Source organism: Lissotriton helveticus, chromosome 5_1 (genome assembly GCF_964261635.1).
Source record: "Lissotriton helveticus chromosome 5_1, aLisHel1.1, whole genome shotgun sequence".
Taxonomy (NCBI): domain Eukaryota; kingdom Metazoa; phylum Chordata; class Amphibia; order Caudata; family Salamandridae; genus Lissotriton; species Lissotriton helveticus.
Window position 1 is genome coordinate 699,382,267 of NC_136065.1, and position 12,903 is coordinate 699,395,169.

Here is a 12,903-nt window from a genome sequence, read left to right on the forward strand (position 1 = left end):
CTCTATTTCTGATTCGGAATAAGTCAGGCCCATGTTCGCCATGGTGGTGTCCACAGTGAGGATGAAGGAGTAACAATTAAAACCCGGCTCAGGGGGGGATTCACCTTGCCAGTAGTAAAACAAAACTCTCACAGCTGTGCGCTGCTCTGATACTCAACAACAAAGGGAGAGCAAGGGAGAGGAGACACTCTCTCAGTCCCCAACCAATCGTACATAAACAAAAAGAGAGAGAGGTCAGAACAATCTCTGATCAAACTTTCAGGGATTTTTAAGGACCACACGAAACGGAGTCAGAAATAAGGTTAGCACACCCAATTTGGGTGATGAAGAAAGCCCTCACACACCGACCTAGTCAGTGTCATGCTTCATCATCGGGCCCCACCAAAGAGGCCGAGTGCCTCTTTGGTGTGCTACGACGCCAGATAGACTGCGGAGCGGGTTGTGTGGGGAGGGCGTGCTCTAGATTACAGTGAATTAATTTAAAAGTGCCTTAAAACGAGTATCCAAAACAAAATTTAATGAGTGATCCCTAAGGCACAAAGAGTATTAAGTGTCTGGATTTAGTTGCCAAGGATTATGGTTGGTTAAATACAGAATATACTCAAAATAGATTTACTTAGTCAACATGTTTCTGCCATAAGGGTGGTTGTTTACCAAGGCATTCGTCAGGACTAAACCCCGGCGGTATGGGCTCTCTAATCACCCACCCTAACCTGGGGACGTGAAAGTGAAAATTAAAAAGGTGAAAAAAGTGCTTAAAAAAGGGGGAAGAGTAAGTTACTCATTCCAAAAAACTCCTTAAATTTTGGAGTATAACAGCACCTGTAAAGAAGAAGGGACAAACAAACAGAAGACAAACAACAACATAATTATTATATGCCCTTCTGAATTGTCATCGTGCTCCATGATGTGTGGCTTAGAAGTGGTTTACCCAAAGTAACCAATGTATTTACAGCACCTTCCAAATAGCCCCTATAGGAAGATAGCGCATAGCTCTGGGAAGTGCAGTGCTAAGGGTGTACTATTTACAAGGAACAGACTAAAATGGGGGGGTTTTAAAAAACACAAATGCGTGAAATCCTTCTGAAGGGATCAATGGACCTCAAAGGTCTGTGCCCCTCAAGTTGGTATCTCTAGATAGAAATCTCACTTTCAAAATGGGCGCTATTGGCACCATGGGTCACGGGAGGGGATCGGAGCGAACCTGGCACATCCTAGGAGAAAAGGAAGAACCATTGCAGTAACCTGTGCAATTGTGGACACTTAGCTTAGATCGTCGAAGAAGACGAGCGACCTCGAAGGGTCTACTCACGCCCTCGGTGCTCTCGACCCGCCGGAAACCTAGTTGCAGCCTCCAGACCGGACCCCGAAGATGGGAAAACGGGGCCAGCAATGCGGATCTTAAGGGAAGCAGTCGCGTCTGCGCGCTGTTTCCGGGTGGGCGTGTTCCGCCGCAGAGCGAGGCTAGGAACGCACCCGCCCACCCTGGAAGGTGCGGTCCAGAGTGAGAGCGAGGCTTGGTTGCCGGCCGGCTCTCTCAGTGGACCAATTGATACAGCGGTGCTTAGTGAGTAGGATTAAAAGTAAACACGCCGCGTTAGTGCCATATGTTTGAAGGCAGGGGCGCTGTCTCCTCTCCCTTGCTCTCCCTTTGTTGTTGAGTATCAGAGCAGCGCACAGCTGTGAGAGTTTTGTTTTACTACTGGCAAGGTGAATCCCCCCCTGAGCCGGGTTTTAATTGTTACTCCTTCATCCTCACTGTGGACACCACCATGGCGAACATGGGCCTGACTTATTCCGAATCAGAAATAGAGGAACTAATGTCAGACACGACAATCTTTGCAGACCCACAGATTTCACAAGCAATAGCAAACACCACCGAGTGGGAAAATCTCACAGAGAAAAAGAGAGAGCATATCCGCACCATTCTCCATGGAACCATTCTAAAACAATACCTTATGTCAAATTCAGCACCTAAAGGGTTGCTAGTCACAAATGCCCCTCGCATCTTCTTGAATGATGCCACCTTCCGGAAAGACTGGGCCATGATCGCGTGGCACTGTACACGCGACTGGCTAGTCTTAATAATTAAAACAGCGCTCAGACTCTCTGAAGCGCTTATGGTCGAAATAAGGGAAACCGAATCAAACTTCAAAACTACTATCACTGGTTTCAAAAAACGTCTGGATGAATTGAATAAAGAACTCAATGAGTACAGAGATAACTTGATGCAGGCAAAAGCAACCAAACTGCAAAAGGACCAGAAGAAGTTTGAGTTCGAAAAGGTATATCCCTATTCGGCTCCCACCTTTACCCCACCTACCAGGAATACCAAGAAATCCGACAACTCTGATGATGATTCATCAAACAGCAGTGGATCGAGCAATAACTCGTTTAAACAAGCGAAGGGTAGAGGGAATCGTGGGAATAGGAATCCTAGAGGCCGACAAGGAAATCAAGGGCAACACCAGCAATGGCAACCACCACAAATGATGATGGGCCATAATCCGTATGCCTTTCCACAGCCTCAATTCCCTTTCATGGGCTGGAACCCAGGGTTCATGCCTCCACCAAACTTCCAGAACCAATACAGGCAGCCTTTTTTAGAGAGCGGCAGGAGAGGCAGAGGGAAGAGAAGAGGCAACAACCGAGTAACCTGGGAGGAGGAAGACCCTGTAGCGAACCACACTCGCAGCAATCAACAGCCAGGAACGAGCGGGATGTGAGCCTTGTGACTAACCTCTCTACTAAAGAACTCACAATTACCGAAATTCAGGTGCTCGAGAAAGGCTTGGGATTTGTTCCCAAAGCTAGGCCGGACAAGTTCAAGCTCCACTGTGAACTTGCCGGTTTTTTCAGAAAGCTTAAACTGAAAGCCTTCTTTGAGGGGAAGGATGACCCGAACGAGGCCACAAGGAACGGTGACACCGGGCTAAGACCTAGCTCTACTTTCACCCCCCCCCACATACTACACCTGCAGCAATCACTACCTTCGAGCAGGCTGTATTCAAAGACCTTGAGTCCTGTGAAATCCCTACAGTCTTTGGCAACTTTAGTACTGCGGAATACCAAGCTCTGCAGCAACTGCAAAATGACAGCACGATTACCATCAAGCCGGCCGACAAGGGCGGGGGTATCGTCATTCAAGACACTGTCGACTACGAGAGAACGTGCAATCAACTACTTGGGGACACGCGGAACTATACCCCACTTACAGTAAACCCCACGGCAGCCCTTACTAGGAGAATCACGACCCTGGTCCAACAAGCTGAGGAAGAGGGACACGTGTCCAGAAACGAGGCTGCCTTCCTAAGGAACACCAACAGTGTTATTCCGTATTTTTATACACTCCCAAAAATGCACAAGAACAAACTGCCTCCACCAGGCCGTCCCATAGTTTCGGGGATCGGGTCTCTACTCGAGCCCCTATCCCAATTTTGTGACTATTTCCTGAAACCTTTGGTACAGTCAACCCCAGCCTATCTGAGAGATACTAAGAGCCTCCTACGCCTATTATCGGATATAACTTTTCCAGCTAACTCAGTCACTCTTGTCACCCTGGACGTTGAAAGTCTGTATACAAGCATCCCCCAGGATGACACGATTAGAGTCCTGACAGAATCCTTGGATTCCATCGAATGGGATCACCAAACACCCAAAGCCTTCATCATCGAGTGTGCCACGATTGCCCTGAAAGAAAACTTTTTTTCTTTCAAAGACAGATTGTACCTCCAGTGCTCGGGCACCTCTATGGGCAGTGTTTTTGCTCCAAGCGTGGCGGGGCTGTATGTAGCTGACTTTGAGGCAAAAAATATCCTACCGTCCACCGCACCTTTCTCGTCATCTATGCTCCTGTGGAAGCGTTACATAGATGACGTTTTATTACTTTGGACTGGGAGTGACACCGATCTTGAACACTTCTTGGTCTGGATTAATACCCTAGATCGCAATCTGCGGTTTACCAACACCAAAAGCAGATCGGAGATAGTCTTCCTTGATGTAGTAATCTCTGTGCACGGAACAGTCCTGGAAACAAAAACCCACCATAAGCCAACTGCGAAAAACAACCTCCTGCAGTTTAGCAGCTTCCACCCCCGCCCGCTTAAGGAGAATCTCCCTTACGGGCAGTATCTCAGGCTGAGACGCAACTGCACCTCCCTTTCAGACTTCAAAGAACAGTCCAATAGTTTGACTGGGAAACTGAAAGATAGAGGCTACCCTACACCTATCCTGACCAAAGGTTTCAAGAGAGCTCGAAATCAACCAAGAGAGGCTTTGCTAGAAGACAAGGTCACTGAACCTGACTCAACTCCACTTACGTGCGTCACCACGTACAGCAGTCTTTCAAATTTTATGAAAAAATCAATCAATAAACACTGGTCAATACTGACTTCTCACAGAGAGAATTGGGAGAAACCCCTTTTTTCTTTCAAGAAAGGACGTAGCCTCAGAGACTCCCTGGTGCACACTCGTCCAAGAACTACACCCATTGAATCTACTCCGACAGTCACCGGTGCCTGGGGGATGCCCAGAGTCGTAGGGCACTACCCGTGCTCCAACTGCAGCGTTTGTCACCTAACCGAAGCCACAAAAACTCTGTCACTTGAAGCTGGAAAAGTATGGACTCAAAGGGATCACACGAATTGTAACACCATGAACGTTGTGTACCTGATTACATGTCCCTGCCAGCAACGCTATGTCGGTATGACTACGCGCAAGATTAAACAACGGATCGGTGAGCACCGAAGTAATGTCAGATGCAAGAAACTAACCACGAAACTAAGCCGCCACTTCTTTGACAAAAACCACACCCCAAACGACATGAGGTGGACAGTAATTGAAGTGGTCAGTGGCCCAACAAACATCGCTAAAAGACTATTTGAAAAAGAGCAACGTTGGGTGTATCGTTTGGGCACCAATGTAAATGGGCTTAACGATGACATCCCATGGAGCTCAGTACTAACATAAGGGTACAGTCCACACCATCACTCTTATATTGGTCTTCCAACCTGAATACAATCTGGGTGGACCTTAAAACAGTAACTCTGATCTCCTTAGCTTAGTTTGTGTACCATTACTCTTGGTTTCTGGGTTTACCACTACAGCATGTACCAAGCCTGCATGTCATGAGCAGCGTTGCTGCACTGCTGCTTATTGATTAATCTAACCCCCTGAATACAATCTGGGTTGTCCTTAGCTTTTTGTTTGTGTATCATTACCCCCGGTATCCGGGTCTGCCACTACAGCAGGTACCAAGCCTGCATGTCATGAGCAGCGTTGCTGCACTGCTGCATATCGATCAATATAACCCCTTACTCGACCTAGTGCATGGCTGTGTCATTCCCTTTACCAGCACTAGGCACCCTTCTATCAGCGCTCCTTGCTCTGTATAGTAGGCGAATTGATTTATGGAGCATTTGCACTCCGCCTCTGAAACGGGGTTTATTGCAATGCAAGCGCCCCGATTTCCTTACACTAGATACTAGCCCAGCGCCCCTGCCTTCAAACATATGGCACTAACGCGGCGTGTTTACTTTTAATCCTACTCACTAAGCACCGCTGTATCAATTGGTCCACTGAGAGAGCCGGCCGGCAACCAAGCCTCGCTCTCACTCTGGACCGCACCTTCCAGGGTGGGCGGGTGCGTTCCTAGCCTCGCTCTGCGGCGGAACACGCCCACCCGGAAACAGCGCGCAGACGCGACTGCTTCCCTTAAGATCCGCATTGCTGGCCCCGTTTTCCCATCTTCGGGGTCCGGTCTGGAGGCTGCAACTAGGTTTCCGGCGGGTCGAGAGCACCGAGGGCGTGAGTAGACCCTTCGAGGTCGCTCGTCTTCTTCGACGATCTAAGCTAAGTGTCCACAATTGCACAGGTTACTGCAATGGTTCTTCCTTTTCTCCTAGGATGTGCCAGGTTCGCTCCGATCCCCTCCCGTGACCCATGGTGCCAATAGCGCCCATTTTGAAAGTGAGATTTCTATCTAGAGATACCAACTTGAGGGGCACAGACCTTTGAGGTCCATTGATCCCTTCAGAAGGATTTCACGCATTTGTGTTTTTTAAAACCCCCCCATTTTAGTCTGTTCCTTGTAAATAGTACACCCTTAGCACTGCACTTCCCAGAGCTATGCGCTATCTTCCTATAGGGGCTATTTGGAAGGTGCTGTAAATACATTGGTTACTTTGGGTAAACCACTTCTAAGCCACACATCATGGAGCACGATGACAATTCAGAAGGGCATATAATAATTATGTTGTTGTTTGTCTTCTGTTTGTTTGTCCCTTCTTCTTTACAGGTGCTGTTATACTCCAAAATTTAAGGAGTTTTTTGGAATGAGTAACTTACTCTTCCCCCTTTTTTAAGCACTTTTTTCACCTTTTTAATTTTCACTTTCACGTCCCCAGGTTAGGGTGGGTGATTAGAGAGCCCATACCGCCGGGGTTTAGTCCTGACGAATGCCTTGGTAAACAACCACCCTTATGGCAGAAACATGTTGACTAAGTAAATCTATTTTGAGTATATTCTGTATTTAACCAACCATAATCCTTGGCAACTAAATCCAGACACTTAATACTCTTTGTGCCTTAGGGATCACTCATTAAATTTTGTTTTGGATACTCGTTTTAAGGCACTTTTAAATTAATTCACTGTAATCTAGAGCACGCCCTCCCCACACAACCCGCTCCGCAGTCTATCTGGCGTCGTAGCACACCAAAGAGGCACTCGGCCTCTTTGGTGGGGCCCGATGATGAAGCATGACACTGACTAGGTCGGTGTGTGAGGGCTTTCTTCATCACCCAAATTGGGTGTGCTAACCTTATTTCTGACTCCGTTTCGTGTGGTCCTTAAAAATCCCTGAAAGTTTGATCAGAGATTGTTCTGACCTCTCTCTCTTTTTGTTTATGTACGATTGGTTGGGGACTGAGAGAGTGTCTCCTCTCCCTTGCTCTCCCTTTGTTGTTGAGTATCAGAGCAGCGCACAGCTGTGAGAGTTTTGTTTTACTACTGGCAAGGTGAATCCCCCCCTGAGCCGGGTTTTAATTGTTACTCCTTCATCCTCACTGTGGACACCACCATGGCGAACATGGGCCTGACTTATTCCGAATCAGAAATAGAGGAACTAATGTCAGACACGACAATCTTTGCAGACCCACAGATTTCACAAGCAATAGCAAACACCACCGAGTGGGAAAATCTCACAGAGAAAAAGAGAGAGCATATCCGCACCATTCTCCATGGAACCATTCTAAAACAATACCTTATGTCAAATTCAGCACCTAAAGGGTTGCTAGTCACAAATGCCCCTCGCATCTTCTTGAATGATGCCACCTTCCGGAAAGACTGGGCCATGATCGCGTGGCACTGTACACGCGACTGGCTAGTCTTAATAATTAAAACAGCGCTCAGACTCTCTGAAGCGCTTATGGTCGAAATAAGGGAAACCGAATCAAACTTCAAAACTACTATCACTGGTTTCAAAAAACGTCTGGATGAATTGAATAAAGAACTCAATGAGTACAGAGATAACTTGATGCAGGCAAAAGCAACCAAACTGCAAAAGGACCAGAAGAAGTTTGAGTTCGAAAAGGTATATCCCTATTCGGCTCCCACCTTTACCCCACCTACCAGGAATACCAAGAAATCCGACAACTCTGATGATGATTCATCAAACAGCAGTGGATCGAGCAATAACTCGTTTAAACAAGCGAAGGGTAGAGGGAATCGTGGGAATAGGAATCCTAGAGGCCGACAAGGAAATCAAGGGCAACACCAGCAATGGCAACCACCACAAATGATGATGGGCCATAATCCGTATGCCTTTCCACAGCCTCAATTCCCTTTCATGGGCTGGAACCCAGGGTTCATGCCTCCACCAAACTTCCAGAACCAATACAGGCAGCCTTTTTTAGAGAGCGGCAGGAGAGGCAGAGGGAAGAGAAGAGGCAACAACCGAGTAACCTGGGAGGAGGAAGACCCTGTAGCGAACCACACTCGCAGCAATCAACAGCCAGGAACGAGCGGGATGTGAGCCTTGTGACTAACCTCTCTACTAAAGAACTCACAATTACCGAAATTCAGGTGCTCGAGAAAGGCTTGGGATTTGTTCCCAAAGCTAGGCCGGACAAGTTCAAGCTCCACTGTGAACTTGCCGGTTTTTTCAGAAAGCTTAAACTGAAAGCCTTCTTTGAGGGGAAGGATGACCCGAACGAGGCCACAAGGAACGGTGACACCGGGCTAAGACCTAGCTCTACTTTCACCCCCCCCCCACATACTACACCTGCAGCAATCACTACCTTCGAGCAGGCTGTATTCAAAGACCTTGAGTCCTGTGAAATCCCTACAGTCTTTGGCAACTTTAGTACTGCGGAATACCAAGCTCTGCAGCAACTGCAAAATGACAGCACGATTACCATCAAGCCGGCCGACAAGGGCGGGGGTATCGTCATTCAAGACACTGTCGACTACGAGAGAACGTGCAATCAACTACTTGGGGACACGCGGAACTATACCCCACTTACAGTAAACCCCACGGCAGCCCTTACTAGGAGAATCACGACCCTGGTCCAACAAGCTGAGGAAGAGGGACACGTGTCCAGAAACGAGGCTGCCTTCCTAAGGAACACCAACAGTGTTATTCCGTATTTTTATACACTCCCAAAAATGCACAAGAACAAACTGCCTCCACCAGGCCGTCCCATAGTTTCGGGGATCGGGTCTCTACTCGAGCCCCTATCCCAATTTTGTGACTATTTCCTGAAACCTTTGGTACAGTCAACCCCAGCCTATCTGAGAGATACTAAGAGCCTCCTACGCCTATTATCGGATATAACTTTTCCAGCTAACTCAGTCACTCTTGTCACCCTGGACGTTGAAAGTCTGTATACAAGCATCCCCCAGGATGACACGATTAGAGTCCTGACAGAATCCTTGGATTCCATCGAATGGGATCACCAAACACCCAAAGCCTTCATCATCGAGTGTGCCACGATTGCCCTGAAAGAAAACTTTTTTTCTTTCAAAGACAGATTGTACCTCCAGTGCTCGGGCACCTCTATGGGCAGTGTTTTTGCTCCAAGCGTGGCGGGGCTGTATGTAGCTGACTTTGAGGCAAAAAATATCCTACCGTCCACCGCACCTTTCTCGTCATCTATGCTCCTGTGGAAGCGTTACATAGATGACGTTTTATTACTTTGGACTGGGAGTGACACCGATCTTGAACACTTCTTGGTCTGGATTAATACCCTAGATCGCAATCTGCGGTTTACCAACACCAAAAGCAGATCGGAGATAGTCTTCCTTGATGTAGTAATCTCTGTGCACGGAACAGTCCTGGAAACAAAAACCCACCATAAGCCAACTGCGAAAAACAACCTCCTGCAGTTTAGCAGCTTCCACCCCCGCCCGCTTAAGGAGAATCTCCCTTACGGGCAGTATCTCAGGCTGAGACGCAACTGCACCTCCCTTTCAGACTTCAAAGAACAGTCCAATAGTTTGACTGGGAAACTGAAAGATAGAGGCTACCCTACACCTATCCTGACCAAAGGTTTCAAGAGAGCTCGAAATCAACCAAGAGAGGCTTTGCTAGAAGACAAGGTCACTGAACCTGACTCAACTCCACTTACGTGCGTCACCACGTACAGCAGTCTTTCAAATTTTATGAAAAAATCAATCAATAAACACTGGTCAATACTGACTTCTCACAGAGAGAATTGGGAGAAACCCCTTTTTTCTTTCAAGAAAGGACGTAGCCTCAGAGACTCCCTGGTGCACACTCGTCCAAGAACTACACCCATTGAATCTACTCCGACAGTCACCGGTGCCTGGGGGATGCCCAGAGTCGTAGGGCACTACCCGTGCTCCAACTGCAGCGTTTGTCACCTAACCGAAGCCACAAAAACTCTGTCACTTGAAGCTGGAAAAGTATGGACTCAAAGGGATCACACGAATTGTAACACCATGAACGTTGTGTACCTGATTACATGTCCCTGCCAGCAACGCTATGTCGGTATGACTACGCGCAAGATTAAACAACGGATCGGTGAGCACCGAAGTAATGTCAGATGCAAGAAACTAACCACGAAACTAAGCCGCCACTTCTTTGACAAAAACCACACCCCAAACGACATGAGGTGGACAGTAATTGAAGTGGTCAGTGGCCCAACAAACATCGCTAAAAGACTATTTGAAAAAGAGCAACGTTGGGTGTATCGTTTGGGCACCAATGTAAATGGGCTTAACGATGACATCCCATGGAGCTCAGTACTAACATAAGGGTACAGTCCACACCATCACTCTTATATTGGTCTTCCAACCTGAATACAATCTGGGTGGACCTTAAAACAGTAACTCTGATCTCCTTAGCTTAGTTTGTGTACCATTACTCTTGGTTTCTGGGTTTACCACTACAGCATGTACCAAGCCTGCATGTCATGAGCAGCGTTGCTGCACTGCTGCTTATTGATTAATCTAACCCCCTGAATACAATCTGGGTTGTCCTTAGCTTTTTGTTTGTGTATCATTACCCCCGGTATCCGGGTCTGCCACTACAGCAGGTACCAAGCCTGCATGTCATGAGCAGCGTTGCTGCACTGCTGCATATCGATCAATATAACCCCTTACTCGACCTAGTGCATGGCTGTGTCATTCCCTTTACCAGCACTAGGCACCCTTCTATCAGCGCTCCTTGCTCTGTATAGTAGGCGAATTGATTTATGGAGCATTTGCACTCCGCCTCTGAAACGGGGTTTATTGCAATGCAAGCGCCCCGATTTCCTTACACTAGATACTAGCCCAGCGCCCCTGCCTTCAAACATATGGCACTAACGCGGCGTGTTTACTTTTAATCCTACTCACTAAGCACCGCTGTATCAATTGGTCCACTGAGAGAGCCGGCCGGCAACCAAGCCTCGCTCTCACTCTGGACCGCACCTTCCAGGGTGGGCGGGTGCGTTCCTAGCCTCGCTCTGCGGCGGAACACGCCCACCCGGAAACAGCGCGCAGACGCGACTGCTTCCCTTAAGATCCGCATTGCTGGCCCCGTTTTCCCATCTTCGGGGTCCGGTCTGGAGGCTGCAACTAGGTTTCCGGCGGGTCGAGAGCACCGAGGGCGTGAGTAGACCCTTCGAGGTCGCTCGTCTTCTTCGACGATCTAAGCTAAGTGTCCACAATTGCACAGGTTACTGCAATGGTTCTTCCTTTTCTCCTAGGATGTGCCAGGTTCGCTCCGATCCCCTCCCGTGACCCATGGTGCCAATAGCGCCCATTTTGAAAGTGAGATTTCTATCTAGAGATACCAACTTGAGGGGCACAGACCTTTGAGGTCCATTGATCCCTTCAGAAGGATTTCACGCATTTGTGTTTTTTAAAACCCCCCCATTTTAGTCTGTTCCTTGTAAATAGTACACCCTTAGCACTGCACTTCCCAGAGCTATGCGCTATCTTCCTATAGGGGCTATTTGGAAGGTGCTGTAAATACATTGGTTACTTTGGGTAAACCACTTCTAAGCCACACATCATGGAGCACGATGACAATTCAGAAGGGCATATAATAATTATGTTGTTGTTTGTCTTCTGTTTGTTTGTCCCTTCTTCTTTACAGGTGCTGTTATACTCCAAAATTTAAGGAGTTTTTTGGAATGAGTAACTTACTCTTCCCCCTTTTTTAAGCACTTTTTTCACCTTTTTAATTTTCACTTTCACGTCCCCAGGTTAGGGTGGGTGATTAGAGAGCCCATACCGCCGGGGTTTAGTCCTGACGAATGCCTTGGTAAACAACCACCCTTATGGCAGAAACATGTTGACTAAGTAAATCTATTTTGAGTATATTCTGTATTTAACCAACCATAATCCTTGGCAACTAAATCCAGACACTTAATACTCTTTGTGCCTTAGGGATCACTCATTAAATTTTGTTTTGGATACTCGTTTTAAGGCACTTTTAAATTAATTCACTGTAATCTAGAGCACGCCCTCCCCACACAACCCGCTCCGCAGTCTATCTGGCGTCGTAGCACACCAAAGAGGCACTCGGCCTCTTTGGTGGGGCCCGATGATGAAGCATGACACTGACTAGGTCGGTGTGTGAGGGCTTTCTTCATCACCCAAATTGGGTGTGCTAACCTTATTTCTGACTCCGTTTCGTGTGGTCCTTAAAAATCCCTGAAAGTTTGATCAGAGATTGTTCTGACCTCTCTCTCTTTTTGTTTATGTATAATATGGTCATATATTCATTACGTTTAAGACGGGTGACCGGCTATTTGGACACCCTGCCCGATATGAAAGAACATCTAGACAGAATATATCGTTTTATCCGTACAGGAGTAGATCCAGAAAGTGTTCGCGACGCCATGATTCAAAGAAAAGTCGAGATTCAGCTTATGCTTTTAAAGTTTTTAATTAATTGTTTAATAAGAGAACAAGATTATCCAGATAAAGATCAAGAAGAAATGAAAGTCCTGACCAAGTGGAGTGACCATATAACCGAGGGAAGACACAAGACACAAAACTGTATAGAGAGTATGTACAAGAAAATTCGTAGGGAAATAATAAAGTTACACGAGAAACGAGAAGCAACACAAGTAACCGAGAAAGAAGACGACTCTTTTACTGAAGAGGTAGACGACGAGAATCCCTCCAGAATAGCGTATGTAGGTAGAACTAGACTTTCCGACCGACATTCACGCCTAGGTCACAAGAAAGTTTTCCCTCCTCCCGTACCAGAACAGGGTTCTCTTGAACAAGTATTCCAAGCTACCGATCACATTCTGAAATCCCGAATAGGCTATAGTGAGCTTAGTACAATGCATGAACAAGAACTAGCCCGATCAGCAGTCCAGGGGATTACTGATTCTACCACTTTTCCCGACGAAATAGTGGCACAAATGTTTCTGAAATTGCCCCCAG